Here is a 23,912-nt window from a genome sequence, read left to right as displayed (position 1 = left end):
AGTGACCTGTCCATTCCTGTGATGGTTTCCTGTTAGTCCCCTACGCTCAGCCGTGAGCTCCAGGGGCAAGGATTGCTTCTTATCCATGTCTCTACCTCCGTGTGGTCGGAAGGGTGGGTGCCTGCTCCATTGCCTGTTGTTCTCTAGTGTTGGTCAGCTCTCCGTCACTGTGACACAACACCTGAGAAATATCAACTTAAAAGGAGGAAAGGTGTATTTTGGCTCATGGCTTCAGAGGGTTCAGTCCATAGCCACTTGGCTGTCACTCTGGACCCGTGGTGTGGCAGCACACCATGGCCAGAGCATAGTAATTGCTCATGGTGAGCAGTTTTGAAGCAAGGAGAGAGAGAAGAAGGGACTGGGGTCCCAGTGTCCCCTTCATATTCCCAGTGACCTAACTCTTCTCACACAGCTCCACCTGTTAGCGCAATTCCACACCCTCCCAGGGGTGCCACATGCTCCCAAGTGCTCAACACATGGCCTTCAGGGGACGTCTCAGGCACAGTTATAACATGGAACCACAGATCCTAAAGTGACTTGCTCCTTATCATCTCGTCTTTCTGATAAGGACAGGCCAGTGAGCAAGGCCACGAGCCTGCGTCAGCACTAAAGCTGCAGGGACCGGGGTGGCCTCTCAGACACCCCAGCCCTTGCTGCTCCTCCCCGCTGCCTGCAGAACAGGCCAGCATCACTTCCTTCCAGGACCCAGCCCTCACGGCTGCTCAGGACATTGTCCCACCTGAGCGGCACTTTGCTTTGAATCCACGGCCCTGAGAGATAATTGGCGGGTTGGTCCCAGGCACCCCCAACCCTGGCACCCAGGCAGTGGGTTAAAGTCCAAATCCTTCCTCCCTGCAAGGCTCTCTCAAGAGGGCCCTGGGGGTGGGGGGGCTAATCAGTATCCCCCAGTGACCAGCCGGGAAATGGGACCCCCGGGGTGCCTGGCTCCTGTCTGATGCTTCTGTCCACTGTGGCTACCCGGAGAGGGGACAGTAGAATCCTGCAGTGACGAAAAGCTAAGCCGACCTTTTTATTTAAAGGGAACGGAAGAGAAATCAGAGCCAGGAAGATGCAGGAGGGCAAAGGTTGTCACATGAGTGGCCGGAGGAGGGTGTGTGTTCCGCTTGCTCTGAGTCTCAGTAGCCCAGCACCTGGGGACAGGTGGACTCCCAGGGAGACTCTGGGGCTGGTAAAGAGGCGCACGGCACAGCTGGGCCTCGGATCTCATAAATATTAACAGCCGTGATTAACCAGCCACGGCAGGCCGCGGTGCCTGGTGGGAAGCTCTTTTGCTCGGTTATTGAGTAACCAGGAGGATTGTTGGGCCCAGCAACGTCCCCAGGTGAAGTGTGGTGCTCTGGCCGGGTGACAGCGAGGCAGGCAGGGGAGGAGGGAGCCGTCAGCTCTACTGAGCAGGTTGTTAACTGAGCACTTACTGTACGCCAGGCGTGGCACGAGGGGCTCAGGGTGTTTTGAGGAACAAGATGCTCTGGTCAGTCTGAGAATATGTCAGAAATCCCTTCTCCCTTCTGAAGTTGCCCCAAGTGGTGTCAGAGAAGGATGTGGAAGAGACGGACCCAGCCGCCAGCCAAAGTCTTCATTGAAACTGCTGCCCGTTGGGGTCCTCAGGTGTGGACCGCAAGGAAGACAGGGAGCGAGCTCCCCGTGGCAAGGCACTCAGGGGACATTGCTCGTGTTTGTCACCAAGGCTGGCAGTCGGCAGAGACGCAGGACAGCTGCAGGGGAGCCCTGCCGGAGGCTGTTGGGACATGCCTTGGGACTGGCTTGGAGCACACGGTGGGCTTCCTCGGTTGGCTTTAGGGTGGAAGCAGAGAGGAGGAGCCGGGGCAGGTGTCATGGATTCGCCCCGTCCTGCTGGTTGGGCTGACTGCTCCGGAGTCCCTGGGCCTCCCCGGCTTGCTGCTCCCGACGCAGCCTGGATTCCTGGGCTGGTCCCAGTGTGTGGCAGCCGGCTGCTCCCGGATGTGGGCCAGAGCTCATTTTGTGTGTGGCGTGGCCATCGTCCACGTGGCTCTCGTGGGGCCGCCATCACCCACCGCGTGGCCAGAGAGAGCAGAGACTCATGCGGTCATGGCTTTGGAGACTCGGGGTCCAAGATCAAGGTGTCGGCAGGCCCCACTCTCTGCTCACGTCTGGTGCTGACCGCCGGCTGCTGCGCCTGGCTTCAGTGGGTGGCTCCCTCTGTCTTCATTGTCACGCCAGTGTCTTCCTCCTGTGCACCCGTGACATCACCTGGCCTTCTCCACGCGTGTCTGTGACCCTTCTCATGAGGATGCCGGCCATTGATGAAGGGCCACCGTGAGCCCTTACGACTTCATCCTAGCTTGGCCACATGTCGGCTGGGGAGCCCTGTGCTGGACCCTCCTTCCTGGACATGGCAGTGCGTGGGGCCTAGAGACGGTGTCTGGGTCGCGCATGGATTCACTCTGCATAGCCAGAACGGGGTGAGCTCCTGCGGGGACTTGGCCCAATTCATCTTGCAGACGGGAGCCCCCTCCATCCTTGCCCTCGTTATAAAGCCGAGGAGCCCCTCCCCTGACGGGGCCGCCCAGTCTCAGACTTTCTGTCCTCTGTGAATTCCCCAGTTCCAGCTTTGGAAATGGACTAGGCCATCCGCAGAGACCTGGCTTCCAAGGAAGGTTCCGTTCCAGGGGCCAGGACTTGAAGGTCCCACTCAGGCCCCCTGGGTTAGGACTTGACCGTCCCATTCTCAGGCACCGGGGGCCAGGACTGGAGTGGATCAGTTTGGAGACAGCCAGCCCCTGTCACGGGGTTGGGGGGAGATATAACCGAGCCCACGGAGCTTGTTCTGACGGGTCTCCGGGGCGCTGGAAGGAGCAGGCAGGCCACGGTCCAGGAACGGTCACTCCAGGGTGGTTCCCAGGGGAAAGAGAATTGCTTTTTGTGACAATATGATGTGGGGAGGAGAGGGGAGGGGCACTTAGGGGCAGGGTCTGCACTGAGGGGGTGGGAGGAGCAGGGGGAGGACCCAGGAGGGCAGTGGGCCGGTGCGGTGGGGGGACTGTCATTTCCTCAGCGTGTCCCAGGGGCCGTGGCTAGAAATGGTGGTAGGTGCTGAGGGCTGGAGAGTGTCCAGGACCTTCTGCAGACGCCCAAATCACAGGTGCTGCAGCCCCGTATATAAAATGACATGGCCCACACCTCCTGTCTACTTCCGATAGCAGCTCGATGGCTAACAATACCTGATGCAAGGGCCACAGGAATGGTGGTCATGTTGTTTTGTTTGGGAATAATGAGCAAAAACAAATCTGTACGTGTTCAGTGCAGATGCACTTATTTAAATATATATATGTATATTCCATCCAGAGTTGTCTGGATCCGAGGTTGCAGAGCCCACAGATACTGAGGGCCCATGGTGAGCTTCCTGTGGTCCCCAACCCTCGGGGTTTGCTCCCTTGTGCCTGTGGCTGCAGGTCCGAGGCCGGGGCTGGCTGGGCGGACTCCTTCCTGCTCGAGGCTCTGGGGAAGACTGTGCCCTGCGTTCCCCCCGGGTGCTAGCCCTGACCTGCCGTCCCGGGCGAGTCCAGGCTGGAACCTGACTCCCTGCAGCCTCTGGGCGCTGTGCCCACACGTCACACCCGTGGTCTCCGTGACTGTGCCCAAAATTTCCGCTTCTTCTGAAGACGCCCTTCCGACGGCAGGAAGGTCCACCCTAGTGAGCTGATCTTTGTCACTTCTGCGACAACCCTATTTCCACATGAAATCAGGTATGGGGTGAGAACGTCAGGGTGTCCTTTGGTGGCCACAGTGTGACCCTGACGCCGGGGATGCAGGCAACGACCCACGGCTGTGAGTCCTGCGTGGGCCGGGAAAGCCGGGGAGCCGCGGGGCTGAGTCCTGCTGGATTGAAAGCCACAGAGGCGTCGGAGAGCAGCTGACCTCAGGGTTCAGGCCGCCCGGGTGAGCGGGCATGGACGGGGCACAGGGGTTCCCGGAGGTGGGTGGCGCTGCCCAGGCCAGAGCTCGGCACCTCTGTGAAGTTCTGTCGGGTTCAGCCTGGACGGAGCACGAAGAACACGGGAACAGGACGAGATGGGAACCGATGGATGTGCCTGCTGGGACCTCCCAGTCACAGACACCGAGGGTGGGGGGGGAGAGGGAGGCACTTGGGGACACTTGTGGGACATTTTCCTTATGCTCCAGTGTCCGAGTCACCTTCCTATGTGCACCACGCACTGCGAAGCCTGCAGACCTGTAGCCAATGGCCTGGTGCAGAGGGAAGAGCTGGGGTGAGTGACAGGACCTTCCTGTAGTGAGCTGGGGGACACCGCTGCCCACCGGCCGTGCGGCACCGAGCACCCAGCACCTCGGGGGAGACACGGGGCTCAGACCACCCTTCAAATAAACATTTAACTACAAACTCAGACACATCAGGAAGGACAGAGTTGTAGGGTTTCTTCCCTTTTAAGATGCCACAGTCACGGGGGTCCCAACACATTTCTCTCTTGTAAATGAAACTCAGAAACAGCGAGAATGGTGGCTTCACAGCCATCAGGAGCCCAGGAGCCATGGGGGGTCTGGGCAGGGCTGGGGGTGCCTGGTGGGTGGGACATGGGTGCTTTGAGCACCTGCTCTGCGTGGGTGGCGTCAGGCCCTGGGACCCAGGGGGTGGGGACCCCCGGCTGCGGAACCTGGTTTCCTGGGAGGACAGCCACATCCTGACTTCTGCTGAGCCCTGTGCAGGAAACGGAGGGGGTGAGAGGAGGGTGAGTGGCAGGACCCACCGGGGGTGGCAGCAGTATGAAGCAGGGGCCACCAGCACCCCAGGCAGATGGCCGTGTTGAGGGTCTGCCAAGAACGCGTTACTCCTGGAGGGAAGTCAGGGCGTGAGACGAGGCCAGGCCGGGGTTAGATCACTAGAGGCCTTGTGAATCAGGCTAAGGAGGTGAGTGTGGAGGGGCCGGGGGAACGTCAATTGAGGCAATAACGTGACACAGGTTGAGCTCTAGAGCCTCAGTGCCGGCGGCCTCCCTCAGGAAGGCAGAAGGAGGCAGGGCTGCAGTTACTCAAACAGGAGGCTGCTTTCCTTGCACGTGAACTTCCGCCTGTTGGGATCCCAACGAGTTCTAGCGCTGTGGGCGGATGCCTACTCGGCCTGCTTCTGCTCCTTGTCAAATACACGGGGTCGGGTCGACTGCCCCTCATCCGAAAAGCAGAGATCCAGGGAGCTCTGAAAACGTGACCCTTTTTTTCCCGGTCGGCCATTCGACGGCGAGAGCTGAACTCAGCCTGGCTTTTCCGGTCCCCAGAGCTGGCTTCACCCGGCAGGAAGTGGCCTGGAATCGCCTCCGTCCACTCGGCGTGAAGAGCAACACGTTTTGCTGTTTGGAGAGCTCCGAGGTCTGGATGTCAGATAGGAAGTGGCAGGCGGTATAGGTTGGGTCTCACCTGACACCTGAAAGATTCCAAGGTGTAGCCTCGCGTGGCCCAGGAGTTCTAGATAAGGGACGTGGCTGTGCATGTGGCCCAGAGGCCCTGGGTTCAGGGTAGAGCGTCCTGGGCTGGGGCTGCGTTTGCAGATCACTGGAGAAGGTCCAGGGAAGAGCTGCTACGGGCCACGGACGGTGAACTCAGCCTGGACCCGCAGGGGCCCACGGGAGCTGGACGGCGCGTTCCTCTCTCCCTGGTGGTAAATCCAGAGGGGTTCATGCGGCTGACTTAGGGTTACAGGACCCAGCCCTCCTCCCCACAGGTGGCGGTGGTGATGCATCCTACACAGGCTTTAGGTGGTGTCCACGGCCTTCCTGAAGGTGTCCTCTTTAGTTCCTGAACCAGCCACAGGGGAGGGACGTTGGCATTGCCGACCTACAGCCAGGAGTCCAAGCTTGGAGAAGGGAGGTGACCCGTTCACGGTCTCTTAGGTGACACTGAGACACAGGGCCCCGGGCCAGATCTGGTTTTCAATGACCTTCTTCGTAAAAGGCTGATAAACTTTAAAAGGATCTGCAGCAAAGAGCCAGCAGAATAAATAGGACCCCAACCCATTCCAACTCCCGGGCTACGGCCGAGGGGCAAGCTCAGGTGGGATTCTGAGGCTGTCTACCTGGGCTTGGGAATCCATCCACCACGACTACCAAGGTGTAAGGCCGTGGCATGGTAGCGACGTGGATCACCGTCCATTCACAAGGGTTGACTTTTCTCCCTTCATTTATCGGAGAACCTATTCAGGCCAGACAGAGTGGTGCACACCTGTCATCCCAGTCATTTGGGAGGCTGAGGCAGGAGGATCACAAGTTCAAGGCCAGCCTGGGCAACGTAGCAAGATCCCACATTCAAATAAAATAAAAAGATCTGGGCACGTAGCTCATCAGTGAAGTGCCTCAGGCTCAACCCTCAGTACCCCCCAAAATTACTAGATGCACACGGGGTGCCAGCAATGCTGTGGCTAGCTCCAGGAAGCCTCAGTCCCTGTCCTTGGGGCAGTCAGCAGGCCCCTATGCTGCCCCAACTGTATACAGAAAGGGCTGTGGGATCTGGCACGCTGCGGAACCACAGCCCAGAGAGGCGAACTGGTCGCCATGCCCCGCACACAGCCCGGGCCGTGGAGGAGACTCGTCCCAATCCCACTTTGCTGACAAGAGCCAGTGGGGAAGGGCGTGCCCCAGAATCATGCAGGCCTGTGTCCACGGCAGATGAATTGGGGGACACTGGGAACAGGGCTTAGCTTATCTAAGCTCCAGGTTCTCCGTCAGCTAAAGAAAGATAAATGAAAGGAAATAGTAGTGATTGGCTCAGAAGATAGTCGCGAGAGTTACAGGTGCCGACGGGGTGACGGCCACTACGGGCTGAGGGTTTTGCATGCCCTGCCTTAGACCTTCATGGGTGGGACCCACTGAGGCAGCGCTGGTGAAGACGCACACCTGGGGTGCCAGGCCCGGCTGGCTCGTGGCTCAGATGGCTGAGGTCCTGCCGCTGCTGCCAAGGCTGCTCACACTGTCCTGAGGAGCTGCCCTGGGGCTGGAGTCTGACCCACGGCTCCAATCTCCGCCACCGGCACTCTGGGATTGGGGACAAGTCACTTGACTTCCCCAGGGACTCAATTTCCTCTGTAAAAAGAAAAGTTTTGATTCGGGAATGGTGGCGTACGCCTGTCATCCCAGAGGCTCGGGAGGCTGAGGCAGGAGGATCGCGAGTTCAAAGCCAGCCTCAGCAAAAGCGAGGTCCCAAGCAACTCAGGAAAACCCTGTCTCTAAATAAAATACAACATAGGGCTGGGGATGAGGCTCAGTGGTCAAGAGCCCCTGAATTTAATCCCTGGTACCAAAAAAAAAAAAAAAGAAAAGAAAAGTTTTGATTAGATGAAAATTAAAATGGTGGAGTCTTTTTGAAAAACACCACACCTGGGTTCCTTTCCCTACGGGCTGGAGCTGGGCTGGGAACCTGTCCCACCCCTTACGGCCTCCCCTGACTCTTGCCCACACCCTCCCCAACAGCAACGCCCTAACTGCCTTTTCTGCAGGTGCCCCTCCTTCCTGTGAGACCCCGTCCCTCTATTAATTCTACTCTGAGGCACCAGTGCAGCGTCATCTGCAGCAGGAAGGAATCATAATTCCTGCGTGTCACACACAAGCAGGTTCTGTGCAGGTGGAGTGCCCCGTGGGGTCTCTGATCTGTCAGGTTTCAGCCTCCTGGGGACGAGCCACCTTGGAAGGTGTTTTCAGACCCCATCGGCTGCCTCTTCCACGTGCGGAGCGTCCCAGCCGACAGGTTTGTGTCAGCTTCCACCTGGTGGCAGGGACGCTCACCTGGACCTCAGCCTGGCGAATTGAAGCCGGGTCTTAGCATTGGGGTGGCGTTGCCACGGAAACCGCCGGGCACATTCAGGAAGTGATTCGGACCCTGAGATCTGCCTCTGGCAACAGTGTGAGCCATCGAGTGGACGCCCAGCCAAGAGTTCCACCCGGGCATCCTCTGTCCTCAAGGATGGATATGGCCACCCCAGGATTGAAAAGATGATCACGGCTCCAACCCAGAGGAGCCTCCCCTCCCCTGATTCCCTCCAAGGAAACCTCTCCCCATATTGACCCCACGGAGTCAACGCCTTTATTGGAGCCTTACCCTAACTCAAACTTCTAATTACAGAAGCTTCTCGCTCTTTGAAGGTTGGGTTCACTTTCGGGAGTTTAAGATCAAAAGCCTCTATTAACCACTCCTTGGGCATCTTTCCGAAGGAGACACGTTGTGGAGACTGGCCAGTTGGAGGAGCCACGGGTTGGCCCAGGGTGTGCCCAGGGCCAGATCCGCTCCCAAAGGCCTGGGACCATGTGCAGATCAGTGCCTGTCTCAGGGGGTAAAGGCTGTGCCCCACCCTGACGCGGGGGTCTGCAGCGTTTCTCCATGAATTCTGAGAAGCGATTTCATCCTCCGGATGCTAAATCACAGCCCTGAGTGGAGAACTTGGCTGGGGAAACGCCGTTCAAGTTTGGAGTAGCAGAAATTGGCCGGGGATCACAGCGTTTGCTGCTTAAAGATGCGTCACCAGGGGCACACGGCCGGGTACTTGGAGAGTCGGTGCCAGGCAATGTTTTCCTCGTTTGCTTCTACACGAAAGCGTTTTCTGCCGAGGCAGGCGATTTACATTATTCTAGTTTTCAAAGCAATCCCTTCAGAGACCCGGCTGCTAGCACCTAACCATCTGCAGAGACCAGGCTGGTCCCCAGCCATCCCCCTGTACAGTGACCGCCAGAGAAAGAGGTCACAGATACAGATGCCTGCACATCCACACTTGGGTAGGGAACTGAGCTGGACTCCAGCTGCAGAGTCATCTAGGTGGCAGGAGAAAGGCGCACCTATCAGCCACCAGCTCCCTCCCACCCTCTTCCTCTGGGTCTGCTATTCTGCAATGCCCTGTGGTCACCACTGGTCACTTGGTACGCTGAACTACAGAGCCCGGGTGCCCAGCCCTGCAGCCCTGCAGCCCGGGAGGCAGTTAGAGACTCGTACTGTGAAGCTCGGGCACAGAATTCTTCATGGATGAGATGACCTGAGAAGGACCGGGAGGCAGGGATGCAGGAGACAGGCCCAGGAGGAGGTGGACCTGCAGGCCGCTGCCTGCTCAAGGCAGATGGCTCGTAGCAGGAGGGCACCCAGTCCCGCTTCCCAGGGCCACCACACCCAGAGGTCCTGATGCAATAGCCCAGAGAGGTCTGGAAACACTGACCCCCTAATGGACCTTCTTTCCCTGTGATTTGGGCCATGAGTGACAGGAAACTGGCTCTAGACCTTCCACCTTGTCCCCTGGCTCTGTGCTGAATTTAGAAGTGACGAGTGTATGTGTGTGACCTGAAGCTTTTGATGTCTGCCTTTCAGGCCAGCCTGGTGACGGAACTGGTTCCAGACCCACGTCGCCTGGCGTTTCCGCCACACCTCGTCCTGCTCCCACAGATGCGGTCCTCCGGCTCATCACGAGGGTCGTGCTCCACTGGTCAGTAACTGCGATGCATCTGAAGGGACCGGGGAGGTGCACGTAGGTCTCAGGTGTGGAGAATAATAGGACAAGAATGTGACTCAGAGAGCAGCAAGGATCGCGGACACGGAGACTTCCTGGGAAAATGTGTCAGTCCCTGAGCTCAGGCTTCAAGGGATCCATCAACAGCCCTTGAAAAACTGTACCCCCTGTAAAAGTGTCACAGTGTCACAATGAAGGTGCTGCTGGCTGGGGGTGGAATAGACGGCCCATTAATACTCATTGAAGGGCTTATTGATTGGAGTGTCAGGGTAATTAGCCCCAGTGATCTCGGATCAATGCAGCACAGGAAAGGGCAGGAGCCAGTGTCTCCAGAGCAGGGGTGAGGAGCTGTCCCCAGGACCCCTGCCTCACCCTGTAGCCCCAAAGCACCCTGCGTTCCTTGGGGGCTCGGTTTCCTCACCTGTAAAATGAGACGAGAGCAGGTCAGTGCTTCTCTCAGGGGTTTCCAACAGACCTTGGCTCTTTCAGTGAGTATCTATTTTTTCTAGCAAAAGTGTCAAATGATCAGACTTGGGTCACGGTGATTTTAAGCAAATTATGTAGGGCTTCTAAGAGCTTTGGGTGTGCTAGATATTAGGAGTTTTTAAGAAGAAGGTCATCCAGCAGCTCAGGAGGCTGGGGCAGGAGGATGGCAAGTTCAAAGCCAGCCTCAGCAAAAGCGAGGTGCTAAGCAACTCAGTGAGACCCTGTCTCTAAATAAAATATATAAAAAGGCTGGGGATGGGGCTCAATGGCTGAGTGCCCCTGAGTTCAATCCCCTGTAGCAAAAAAAAAAAAAAAAAAAAAAAAAAAAAAAAGACATAAACACTTGGAACACATAAAAACACACATTTTTTTTTTTAAAAAAAAAGGACATAAGACACACTTGTCCTTCTGGTCCACATTAGTGAGCACCAAATATATGACAGGCTCTATACTAGTTTCTGAGGACGTGGCAGTAAAAAGGCCCAAGTCCCTTTGTCAAAATATTTGCACTCTAGTGAGGGAATACGAATAGAGAGGCTGTCCATCAAGATAATGTGGCAATAGGCTAAATCCTGGGCACGGAAAAAGAAAGCCACCCGTGCAGCAGGAAGGGGTTCTGTTTCACACGAAGACGTCAATTTCCTCTCTGCTAAGGGGACGTTGGAACAGAGACCTCAAGGAAGCCACCGAGCAGGTGATCTGGAGGGAGGCTGAGGTGGTGCATGGGCCCTGAGCTAGCAGCTGGTTTGTTCTGGTCCTCAAACACCAAGGAGGCCGATACAGGGGGTGCAGGTGCAGCCGTGAGGTGACTGAGAACCCAGAGGGCAGGGGCGTGTCCCGGCTGGGCGGGGAGGCCTGCTCTTCCTGACCGCTGAGCTCCAGAGTTTGCACAGTGAGCTGAACAGCAGGCCTGACGGACAGACGGGCGGGCGGGCGGGCTGCTCCCCCAGCTCAGGCTGTCGCGCGGGGAGCTGGGTTTTCAAACCGCTTTCCCTGGGATGAGGCAATTCCTGGGACCCGTGCCCACTGGGGCAGAAGGTTCCTAAGAGCCGTGCTAAAGAAACGACAGGGTGACCGGGAGGAATGCTCTCAACTCCGCAGTGCAGAAAGCGAAACCTGGGAATCACACAGTTGTGTCGTTCTTCTCCTTTTTTTTTTTTTTAATTCATACCAGATTTTCATTTGTTATTGAGTTCTCTAAATCCAAAGGAATACTGGGCTGTGTCCACCACCCCTCCGTTCGCCGGCTGCATGTATCAGGCAATTATCTATTTGACCTTTCCAGATGTTGGCGTGCTCACCTGTAAGATGGTGATGCCCGCTGTTCTGCCATGGTGGCCAGCGTGAGGGTCACCTCTGAGGGGGTGACTCGAGGGCTTAGCACAGTGCCAGATGGAGGAGGTGCTCTGGAAATGTCCCTGCTGTGACTAGGAAGGTTTAAAAGCTGGGAGGAGGATCCTGAGTGGCCAAAGAACCCCAGTTACACACAGAGAAGGACGACACGGACCCAGCACCCGCTGTCCCCAAGGCGTGGTGGCTGATCCCCGGCTGCTCTGCATGTTCTGCATCCCCGGCTGCCGTCCTCCACAGCGTCTGTCCGTGCTCTCACACAGGGAGAGCCGTGTCCCTTGTCAAGTTCCACGTCACCTAACTTATGCGGCTGCTTCCCCAGGAGAGCGAGCTCAGGTCTCAGCCGGTCTTCCCACAGCACTGTGGAGGAGAAACTGTGCTACAGGGAACGTCACTGAGTCACCTCTCTGCCCTGAAGACGGCCAGCCGGGGCACGGGGCTAGGGGAAGGCAGCAGCAAGCCAGTCCTGGGAAGTGAGGCTCTGCTTGACCACTCCCCTCTAGAGCAACCCTGTCCTGAAACCCACCCCTCCCTGTGGATGTCTCAGGTTCCAGAACCAACAAACGGCTCGATGTTCTAGCAATTCTTGTTACCATCTAGGAGAGGTCCACTCAGCCAATCGAAGAACAGGACACAGAGACAGCAAGCAAGCAGCAGACTTACTGCAGATGAAACAGAGACAGACTTCTCCAAAGAGAAGAGCCCAGAGCTAGGAATCAAGTGGGATTCTGTGTTGGAATTTTCTCCTTTCCTACCTCCTCCCTGTCCATGGTCTTCTCACTATGACTGATCGGTGGCCCCTCTGTCCACACAGCTGTCCTGGTTTTTCTATTGGACCCCCGGCTTAGGAGCACAAGCATGGGAGTGTCTGTCTGACTGGGTCCCCACCTGTGTCAACGGGCACTTTCGTCAAGCAGGAAGTTGACCTCACTGGAAGACCCTCTCACGCTCCTTGTGCTGACCCTGTCCTGTCCTCCTCACTCGCCATCTTGCCCTGGCCACCCAAGCCCTCCTGCATCTCCCCCATGCTGAGTTGGATTTTCCCTTTATATTACAGCCTGAAGCATCCAGATACCAATCAGATAACTTACCCCATCAGATCGCCATGACAACCCTGCTTTAAGATGCGTCTTCAATGCATTTCGCCTGTGGAGGAACATGCCGAGACCATGGCTGGCCCACTTTGGGGCTATTTAGGGACCCCTTTTTTTAGTAGAGTGGATTGGGGGGGGCGGGTCACAGGTCTGTGTTCCTGCCTTGATCTAGGGGCTCTGTTTCCTCCTCTATAAAATGGATATAGTTGTTTAAAAAGAATTGAAGGGCAGGACACAGAGTCAGCAAGCAAGCGGCAGATTTACTGCACAAGCAATAGAGGCAGACTTCTGTTCTCTAGAGCTCAACACCGGAGCTCAATCAACTTCTTGGCGGGAAGCTCTTTGCATCTGTAAAGGGCCGTGCAGCATTTACGGTTCCTACACCAGGGTTAGTCCTCGTGAAAGTTGTAGGTTGCTGGCCCTATCAGCCCAGCTCAGCTTATTCTTTGATGCAGGTGAACGCCCTGGTTTCTGGCTTATACTGATATTTTGCTGAGCAAACCCATCTTTTATGGCCAGTAAAGATCTGGTGTGGTTTGGACGTGAGGGGTCCCCAACGGCTCCTGTGTTCATGCAGGAATGTTCAGACGAGCAATGAATGCACTGGGAGAGCTGGAACCTGCTAAGTCCATCCTCGTTGGAATGGTCCGACGGGGTGGTAACTTTAGAAAGGTGGGGTGAGGGTGGCTGGAGGAGGGGGGTCACTGGGGGCTGCCCAGAAGGGGTCATCTTCCCCTCTGGCTTCCCGGCTGCACCCAGGTGAGCAGTACCTGCCGCCCACCATGTCCTTTTGCCATGATGCTGCTTCCCCTGGGGCCCAGAGACATGGACTCAGCCAACCATGGACTAACCCAGGATGTAGCCAACTGTGGACTAACCCTCTAAATTCGTAAGCCAGAATAAGATTTCTCTACGTTGTTCTTGTCGGGCATTTTGGTCACAACGGTGCAAAACGGACGAACACAGAAATTGGTACTAAGAAGTGGAGTCCCTACTGTGACTAACCTGATCATGTGGTTCAGAAGCCTTTGGAGCTGATTTGTGAAAGGGATTTGAAAAAAAAAAATCGTGGATACAGGCTGGTGAAGTCTGAGAACATTGTAAGTAGAGTCTAATGGGTAATTCTGGGGGGAGCTCAGAAGACCAGAAGGCGGACAGTAAAGACTGTGCTCCTGCAGTTTCAGCGGGAAGGAGGCCTCTGTTGGGAACTGGACTAGAGGCCCTTCATGTTCTATTCTAGCAAAGAGCTTGTCTAAAATTTTGTCAGCGTCCTGAGATGTTATGTGAGCCTGAATTTAAAGGTGACGCAGTAGTTCGTCCGGGGGAAGAAATTTCAAGGCAGCCCAGCGTTAAGTCACGGGGTGTGGATTTTGTGGACACCTTTTAGCCAGGCTCACCGTGAGGATCAGGAACAGAGTGAAGAGCTGACAGATTTTAAAAACGTGGCGGTTTGGCCAGTCAAAGTCTCTATACAATTAGGGCCAAGGAAGCTGTGGTAGTGAAAGAGCTTGTAGCCACTAAAGAGATACTAAGTACTTTGCACAGAGACAATTAAAAAACAAAACGACTGGAGGGCATCTCCGGAGTTTGTGTGATCACACCCACTTCAGACTCAAGGACGCATTTTGCATTGTGAGATGGACAGGGATTTGCGGGGGACCAGGGGTGAATTGTTCTGATTTGGGTATGAGGAGTCCCTCAAAGCTCCTGAGTTAACGTAGGCATGTTCAGAGGTGAAGTAGTTGGACTGCGAGAGCGTAACCCACTCAGTCCATTCCAGCTTGAATGGACTGGCGGGGAGTAACGGTAGGCAGGTGGGGGTGATTGGAGGGTGGGTCACTGGAGGCTGCCCGAAGGGGTTCATCTTCCCTCTGGCCACTTCTTCCTCTCTCGGTTTCCTGTCCACTACGGGGTGGGCTGGGCTCCTCCTCCATGTCCTTCCGCCATATTGTTTCTGCCTCACGTTGGGTCCAGAGCAAGGGACTTTGCCGACCATTGACTAAACCTCTACCTCTATAAATGCATGAGCCAAAATAAACTTTCCCTCCTCTAAGTTGTTCTCATCAAGGATTTTGGTCGCAGTGATGCAAACCTGAACGCAAGATCCAAAGTCAAACCTGGCCCCTGACTCCACGGGTCATAAATGGGGACTGAGCCCACTCTCAAGCAGCTGACCTGCTTCTCACACCCACCCTCGAATGCCCACCCCCAGGGCCCCCATCTTCTTGGGTCCCCTTGCCCCGCGCCTTTTCCATGGTGGATTGGTAGATTTCCCTATGTCGTCTTCGCCTCCCAAATGTATATTTTGTACTTCCTGCCTTGGGGGATTAGAAAGATAAACATGTGTCACGATGCAATTTTTTCTTGTTGGGCATCACTTGGAGGTAAAAGTCCCTGTGGTTATCGAGGGTAATGGAAGTGAAAGGCGGTGTATAATTCAGACAAGAGGCTGAGAATTTGTCCTCACCACGGATATACCGGGATGATTTGCCTAAATGATCTAGAGTTGACTTCCTCAAATAGATTAATCTCGACCACGGCGTGTGCTCCTCTTTGTGCTGTTTATATTAGGATGGAGTGCTTGTTTGACAGGGCCCTGGCTTAACAGGCACCGTAGAAAGGAAACCCGTGAAATAGATTTATCCCTGTTGTTGGAGGAATGTGGGCTCTAATGTGCACACTTTGCCTCTGGCTATAGAGAAAACCATTTATCCTCAAGTCTTCTCCTTGCTTTTCCTGTGCCTCGAGGACCAAGATTAACGGATGCTTTAACAGCCTCGTTCTGGGCCAAGAGCAGCTCTTCTCACGCAAATAACTTCTAATATTTTTTTTAAGTCGAAGCATCTTTCATAAAGATGGGATGGTAAGACCTTCAGTCATAAAAGCTGAGATATTATCTCACATTAACAACTTGAAAGGCATTTGAGGGTATTTATTTTTCAGGAAAGGAAACACCAGTTGAGGATTCGAAAAAAGGGGGATTTTTGCCGTCACCATGACTTGACTTGAACTGGTCGGGTGTCAAGGGAGGTAGGTGACGGGGCAGGTCAGACTAGGTCAGACTCTGGGTGACTCTCCAAGCAGTGGGGTGACAGGGCATGTGGCTTGTTTTCTTTCCCGCTGATCAAAGGCCTTTAAAATACACTCAAGGCCGGTGGTGCTGTCTGTCCATCCCGCAGACTACGTTTGTACAACCTGTTTACACGGCCTTGCTCAACGTCAACTGTCGGGTTCCAAGGAAGGAGGGTAATTCAGGTTCAAGGACAGCGCTTTAGAAATGCTTTCCTTTCTGAAAGAAAACCCAAGCGTCTCTCTGTTTACGAAATGCTTGCATTTCAAAAGTAATTTTTCTCTGCTGCTGGATTTAAAAAAAAAAAAAAAAACATACTCCACATCTGGTACTACTTACAGAATAGGTCTGATTGTTTTTTTGCAAATTGAACAATTAATTCAGGCAAACAACCCAAGATTTAATTCAATTTAAAATTGAAAAGGGTGGACGGCCACACTGGCTGCAATCCTAGGCTGGTGGACTTTGAGGCTCCGGTAATTAGTTTTAGACAATATTGTGACCCAAGCAAGTCCACACAGGGAAGAAGCCCAAGTGTGTTTGGTACCAGTGCCCGGCCTGCTTTTATAAAGCGCTTCCCCAGAGTGCCAGTGAGGTGACAGAAAATGACCAGAAACCACGGGCAGGGATTTGGAGGACCCTGTGGCCTTCCGCATGGGGATCCAGCACACGGCCCAAGGGAGTTTGACCAATGCTTTGCATCCGGCTCTTGAGAAGCAACGCTGGACATTTCGCCAGCTGCCCAAGGCCAGAGCGAGCTGGCAACGTGACCTGAGACTGCGAGGGGCGTGGGGGAGGCAGGAGCACCCACCTGTACTGGGGGGGCAAGAAGAGGCACAGGAGAAAGCCCCAGTCCAACTGCAGATGGCCTCAAAGACACGGTCACGCGTCATGAAGCCTGACACAGGGAACAGAATTAGAAAAGGCGGTGAGGTCATTGCTTTTCCGAAAGATTCCATCACTTGGGGAAAGAACTGCGGAGTGTGGAACCCAGGGGGTTCTAGAACCCTCTTTCCTTCCTCTATGGCTTAACAGGTCGGCTCGCTTCAGGCAACCCCAGGTTTCCTCCTTTGGGCGTTGGGTCTCCCTCCCCCTCTTTATCCCTCCTCCCTCCCTCCCTCCCTCCCTCCCTCTCTTCCTTCCTCCTTGCCTTCCCTCCTCCCTTTCATTTTCCCTTTTTTTCTTTTATAAAATAAGTTGTGCCTCTCTGCAGTTGCTGCACAGGGATAAATCCAAAATAAAGCATCCTCATTAATGCATCCTGGTTAATGCAACGTGGTTAATGCAACCTGGTTAGTGCATCCTGGTTAATGCAACCTGGTTAATGCAACCTGGTTAATGCATCCCGGTTAATGCAACCTGATTAATGCAACCTGGTTAGTGCATCCTGGTTAATGCATCCTGGTTAATGCAACCTGGTTAATGCAACGTGGTTAATGCAACCTGGTTAGTGCATCCTGGTTAATGCAACCTGGTTAATGCAACCTGGTTAATGCATCCCGGTTAATGCAACCTGATTAATGCAACCTGGTTAGTGCATCCCGGTTAATGCATCCTGGTTAATGCAACCTGGTTAATGCAACGTGGTTGGTGTAACCTGATTAATGCAACCTGGTTAATGCATCCTGGTTAATGCAACCTGGTTAGTGCATCCTGGTTCGTGCATCCTGGTTAATGAAACCTGGTTAATGCATGGATGTGCGTTAAACCTACCAAGGTAGGATCAGCCTGGGCAATACGGACGGGACCTGTCACAACACCACCCCACTCCCACCTCCATTTTCAGGGCTCCTTGCCCAGGCAAGTCCCGCCCAGCCGTTGAGCTCCAAGTCAAACAACCTTCCCACACACTTCCTGCCTCATCCTGGCAGACCTCGGGGGTGACCCCCTCCGCCGAGCACCCGGGTCCCGCACAGACAGTTCCTGTACACCACTTCTCAGGGGTATTTTTTCCTCCCAACCTGTTTTTGTTTGTTTGTTTAACATATACTTGCTAAGTAACAGTGAACTAATGCTGGGTTAGGTTTTGCATCACCAGGACCCACGTACCCAAGAACAACCACCTAGAGGGGGAAAGTTTACGTGGGGCTCCCAGTTTTGGAGATCTCAGTCCACAGACTCCACAGCTGTGGGCCGAGGCGGGGCACATCATGGTGCAAGGGCTCAGTGGGGGGAGGCTGCTCAGCTCATGGAGGGTCAGGAAGCCGAGAGGGCCAGGGCCACAGGGAAGCTGCACCTTTCCAAGGTATCCCCCGTGACCCCCTTTTTGTAGTCACGCCCATCTGCCTACAGTTACCCCCCAGGGGGTCCATTCAGACTCGGAGGGACTGATGGGGTCACAGCTCTCACCGTCCAGTCATGGTACTTCTGAATATTTCTGCATCGACACGGAGTTTTGGGGGACACCTCACCTCCGCACCATAACAAATGCAGAGGAAAAAAATCCCCAAATGGCCCAAGACCCCTTCACCTGTGCGCCAATCCCCCTTCCACCCAGAAGCCATGACGTCAGAGCTGTGGGCCCCGCTTCCCGAGCCTCCTTCTAGGGGTGACACACATGGCCACGCACCTGCAGACGAGTCCTTTACCCGGGCCTGTGATGTCACACTGCAGGTGCACCTCAACACCATGCTTATCTCTGATCATGCCACACTCCATGTCCCCACCGACTTGTGTCCTCTTGTATCTGCTGATGACCTTCCTAGGGGCATGACCTGGTGCCTCACTGTGGCTTTGATCTGCCTGCGTTTCCCTGGTGACTCGTGCCCGTGGGCACCTTCTCGTGGGCTCACTAGGCCCCGGGATGTCTTCTCGGAACTCTCTGCCCGTTTTTAAGCTGGTGATTTGTATTGTTATTATCGGGATATGATCGTGCCTTCCACTTTGTGAAAAGAAGTCCCTCGTCAGGTGTGCAGTTTGCAAAGACCCTCTTTGACTTTGTGGGTCGTTTCTTGGCTTTCTTGATGGCGGAGGTTGAAGAGCCATGGTACCTCATTGTCACTGAGTCCAGTTCACTGTGTGTTTCTTTCATAGAGCGGCACATTCGAGACCTTTCGCTGGAGACAGACGACAGTGAGTCAGGGTTGGACCTGAGCTATCTCGATATTTGGGATAAATGTTGCTTTTTGCTGTTGGGGCGAAGGGTTCTTGTAATCCTTGCTCAAAGGCCGTTGGGCCTGGGTTTCACTAAGCAAAAATTAAAAAGGACAGACCGAGGAGCCACCTGACCACCTGGCCCTTCCTGTCCCCTGCGCGGCTTAGAGGAAAAGGCCTATGTCCAGGGGCTGGCTCCTTGGGAAACACCAGGACCCGGTGATTTCCCCACGCTGTTTCCTCTTCACCCCTGTTCCCGCCCGCCCACGGACGCTAATTTGGTTTCAATCTGCTCTTCTGTCATTTATCTTTGAGAAAGAGGCAATTTGGGGACGCAGCGCAGTCTATTTATTTATCCGATGTCTCTGGACTGAGTGTGAAAGCCAAGAAGACCAATTAGCGACGTCATGAATCAGGTTCGATTGACACTTCACTTGTAGGGGAAGTCGTTTGTTAGTTTAAGACCTTATGAGTTAATTACCGGCCTCGGTTCTTCAGACCGTCGGCCGAGCCTGGGTGTTTTCACTCTAAACAGAGCATGAAATCAACACACTGCACTCGCATGTGGCTTCAATTTACCAAGGACCTCGGCTGGAGTCAACGGTGCAGCTCGGCAGCAGAACCCAAGCTCGGTGCTCTCGGGTCTGCTTGCTAATTGTTCTTCTTTCCCTCCCTCCCCCTTGTCCCCAAACCAAGGAAGGTCAAGGAAGGGCCCGTGGAGGGACAGGCTGGGACGCTTGTGACCCACAGCCCAGGCCCACACACACTCCTGGCCAAGGTGACGTCAGCCACTACATTGAAGTCTCCACTTCTCTTTCCCCGCGTTGTGTTTGGAGAGACAGCAGAGTCGAACTTGTGTGGGTGACGGTGACCCGTCCACCTCGGGTCAGCTGGGACTGTCTGTGAGTGGAACTCGGAAGGCCTGGAAAGGGGGGGCCTGCTCTTGGGGATCCTGGTGACACTTCTGGAAACTCAAAGACGGAAGCCACATGGAGCCAGGAACAGAACTACAAAGCCAGGCGGGAGCTCTGGAAAGGCAGCCGCCGGCCCTGCCCGATCCTCTCTGTGTCTCCTGGTGCGGGGGTCTCTGCATGCATGCACCCTGTCTCTCGGTCTCTGGGTCTCTGTGATGCACGCTCACCTCCTGTGTCTGTTCTGTCTCCAGGTACCCCCCTCTCTCTCTGCCACGTACACACCAACTCACTCTTTCCACCGCTGTCTCTGAGTGCACGGGATTCTCGCTTCCTGTCACCCACAGTCTCTCTCTCTGTCACTTGCTGTGTGTGTGTCTCTCTCTACATGTCCCTCTCTGAGCCTCTCCCCTGTCCCCTTTCTCCAGCCTCCTTCCCACTTTGCTCCTGCAGAGCATCACGGCGGCCCTGTGACCCCACTGAACAGGGTGGGCAGCAAGGGCTCAGCAGTGTCCTACCTCCCGCTGCCCCGAGCTCTTCACGGCCCTTGTCTACCTGCTGCACTGGATGGTCAGCGTCCCCTGCCCTGCCTCTCTCCAGCTGTGAGCGCTCTGGATGGGAAACGGCTTGGTTCACCATGATCACTGGTGCAAGGAAGAAGCTCAAGAAATGTTTTCAGGAGCCGGTCGCCGTGGCGATGCCTGTCATCCCAGCAGCTCGGGAGGCTGAGGCAGGAGGATCGTGAGTTCAAAGCCAGCCTCAGCCAAAGTGAGGCGCTAAGCAACTCAGTGAGACCCTGTCTCTCAATAAAGTACAAAATAGGGCTGGGGAGGTGGCTCAGTGGTCGAGTGCCCCTGAGTTCCATCCCTGGTAACCAAAAAAAGAGAGAAACATTTGCCGGAGTCAATAAACTGGGGCCGCCCCCCAGTCAGCTGAGAAAGACTTTGAATCTCTCTGCCACACACACTGCCTGTCCCATCCAAACCAAAAGCCCCACGTGGTGGGAACGGATGCTGGGGACACAGTCCACCAGGCTTTGGCACAGGAGGGGTGGGTGGACGGGGCAGCACGGCGGGTCCCAGCTCTGGGTCCCTGGACGGCAGTGGGCTCTGAGGATCCACTCATCAGGAAGCCCTGAGCCAGCCAGCGCTGCTCCCGGCCTGGGGTTGCTTGGCGCCTGACCTGTGGCCTCCCCATCGGTTTCCTGTCAGCTTCCCCATTGATTCTGAATTTTATTATCGGCTTTCAGAGCGCGCCAGGACCCGGGGCTCTCCTGCACACATCGATCTGCTTGTTCCTGGCTGAGAGGCTCGCCTTCCCGTCTTCATCTGCTGCCTGGTGACCGGCCCCCTGTCTTGTACTTGGAGCTCGCTGGCGTGTTCTGGGTCAGGTCATTTCCTCGGACGTCTGTGACGCGGAGTCAACCCGAGCTCAGTTGGAGGCTGTGTATTCCCCGGAGCGCGTGGCCCGAGCTGAGCTGTGCCTACTGCACACTGGCCGTGTGTGACCTCACTTCATCGTCCCCAGGACCCGGGTGCATGGATGATTCATCACCGGACCAGCAACAGGGAAACTGAGGCTCAGCCGCTGGGTAGTCTCAGCACCAGCCTGAGGCACACACAGCTCGTCCCCACGCCCACGCTGCTCTGAGCCACGCGGGACAAGACAAGCCCACGGATCACACACTGAGCTATCTCGACAGCGTGAGACAGTGATGAGGTTCCTAATGGCTGCGGGTGAGCTCAGGGGCAGGGCCAGCATGCCTTGGGTGTCATCCCAGCAATGCAAAAAAAAAAAAAATAAAATTATTTTTAAAAACGTTCTTATAAGCTCAGTTCTGTACTGCACCTGGCTACCCACTGAACCCCCGATTCTCAGCTCACACTCTAGTGGCCCTCGTCCGGGGACACTGCTTTTTCCCAATACACTCTCCCCACTCCCTTTTGTCCCCATCGTCACCCAGGGAGTGAGTGAGGCTGGAACCACAAGCTCAGCGTCCCCTCTTGGACCACTAGGGAGGTCTGTCCTGACACCAGGGTTTCCAAGGCCCTGGCCGGCTGGCTGGCTCCTGTCTCCCACGGCCCAGGGCTCGGCAGAACTTTCCGGCAGGTTTCTGCCCTCTCTTCCCCCTGGCGCTCTTGTTCCTTCTCAGCTCCTCCTCCTCCTCCTCCCCCCTCTCCTCCCCCTTCCCGTGCTGCGGCCGTCCACACCTTCCTTCAGCAGCTGTGTCTGTCAGTCTTGGTGTCTCGGGGCAGGACAGGGAGTGGACGCTCCGTGGCATGATTCATCTTGACACTGGCACCTGCATGTGTGGGCAGCAGGACCCAGCCCCATGGCCAGCTCCCTGAGGGCACTGTGGATCAACCTGACAGTGTGACAGGGAGGCCCGCGTCCCCCTCAGTGCAGTGACCACAGGAGGGCCCTGGCCAGCAGAGGCGCACCTTCATCCCAGGGACCCTGGCCATCAAGCTGCACGGTCGCCTGGCTCTCCCTGTGCCTGCTGGGACTCAGAGCCAAGGACCAGGTGTGTGCTGCCCAGGTGGGCACAGGGGCAGGGGCCAGGGCCACTCACACCCAGCGTGTCAGTGTCCTCATTGCCACCACCCCTTTGCTAGTAAGTAACCTTCCAACATAATTCAGCCCGGTAAGGGCTGACTCTGTGGGTCAACTTGGTGGGGCCACGGCACCCAGGTATTTGGTCAAGCATTATTGTGGAGGTTTCTGTGACGGTGATTTGGGGATAGGACTAACATTTAAATAATCAGTGGACTTTTGAGTCCAGCAGATTGTCGTCCATGACATGGGTGGGCCTTGCCCAACTAGTCGAAGGTCTGAATGAAGCAAAGAGGAACCACCCTGAGCAAAGAAGAATTCTGCCTGCAGACTGCCTTGGCACTCCAACTACAGCCCTTCCCTTGGTCTCCAGCCTGCAGCCCTACCCAGAAAATTTTGGCCTTGAACTTCCACAATTACATGAGTCTACCTACTTAAACCCTGTCGATTCTTTCTCTGGGAAACTCTCATATGGTGGGGAAGAGCATGAATTCTGGAATCATAATACTGAGAGTCGATTCCTTTTTCTCCCATGTTCCTGGCTGGGTGCCTTTGAGCATATTGACTTCTCAAAGTCTCAGTGCCCCCCTCTGTAGGCCAGGCATGATCGTAGTGCCTGCTCTTGGGGTGCCAAGGGGATTCAGTTGAGCAGCGGACGTGGCTTATGTGAGAGGTACAGGCCCCGGGCTCCTGGAATTACCTAAGCCCTCCCAGCTGGACCTGTGCAGTTCCTCTCTCTTGCCGTAGTTAACAGGATTCCCAAGGTGGCACCCTACCCAGTCCAAGTGGTTGACAGAATGGATTTAGAAAGATTTATGTACCTGGAAATGGAGAATCTCTTTCCCCACAGAAAGGCTAACCTGTCTCCAGATTACCCGCCCCCCCACAAAGCGCCACATTGGCTGGGAGCTCGGAAGCTCTGCATCTCCATTTGCATTAAACACACTCAAGCCATTAACAATTACCAAACCTTCTGAAAAATCAACCCAGGGGTGGAAAGTTAGCCCTCCTGGCTACAGAGCTGTCTCTCCACTTTACCTCCCTGGCGTTCCAGAGCTAATAAGAGCTTAAGAAAAATGGCATTAGGAAGCCGCCATACAATAAGGTAGCTCAAATTATACAACTTATCTCTCTGGGTGGCTTGCTTAGGAAGCCACATATGAGTTTCTAATTAAAGGAGTATTAGAAGAACACATCCATAAATTTCAGAGCCAGGCTTAATTTTCTTGTTTGAAAACTGCCAAGGAAGAGAGTAGATTGCAAATATGTGAAATATGAGAAAATGAGACTTAATGAATTCTGAGTTTATTCACTGAAGTATTTAACTATCCAAGCCATCAAGTGAGGATAATAAATTTGAGTGTGTCATAAGCCTGGGCCACTTTAATTCACATTTGTAAAATGAGCTATAAATAAAGGGCCCGATTCAGTGCTTAATTTTTAGAGATATATTAACTCATAATGCCTGTGCCTGCAAGATGCCCAGCGCTGGAGGGAAATGGAAAGGTCTTTGGCTGGAGATGACCCAGACACTTGGAGCCACATAAGGACTCGCCTCGCCGCAGGGCTCAGCACAGGGCTTCATATAGCCACCGCCTGCATTTGGAACCAGAGTTTTGACTGAAACTTGATTCCATTTCTGCTGGCAGGTGAGACCAGAGTTTCTCTGTTTCTGCTGGTGGATGGGGGCTACATAGCAGCCAGGAAGTGTTGGCACTCTCAAGCATAGGCTAGGCAGCACCCCAAGGTTCACCTTTAATTCCTTCTTTACTGGTTCTCATACCAAATTTGAAAAATAAAATCCACAGACCAGAATAAGCAGGGAAATTATTGAAAAAGAGAAATCAGGAACAAAACCCTGCAAC

The 23,912-nt window shown here is 54.8% G+C and overlaps 1 long non-coding RNA gene across 1 annotated transcript; it reads left to right on the top strand.

Moving 5' to 3' along the window:
- The first annotated feature begins 4,748 nt into the window (after positions 1-4,748).
- LOC114089865 (uncharacterized) lies at positions 4,749-21,316 on the top strand. The gene is made up of 3 exons (XR_003582258.2): positions 4,749-4,927; positions 9,352-9,466; positions 20,744-21,316. It is a non-coding gene; the product is annotated as an uncharacterized lncRNA (long non-coding RNA).
- The last annotated feature ends 2,596 nt before the right edge of the window (positions 21,317-23,912 follow it).

This window comes from Marmota flaviventris, chromosome 20 (genome assembly GCF_047511675.1).
Source record: "Marmota flaviventris isolate mMarFla1 chromosome 20, mMarFla1.hap1, whole genome shotgun sequence".
Taxonomy (NCBI): domain Eukaryota; kingdom Metazoa; phylum Chordata; class Mammalia; order Rodentia; family Sciuridae; genus Marmota; species Marmota flaviventris.
This window is presented reverse-complemented; position numbering and strand designations above follow the sequence as displayed.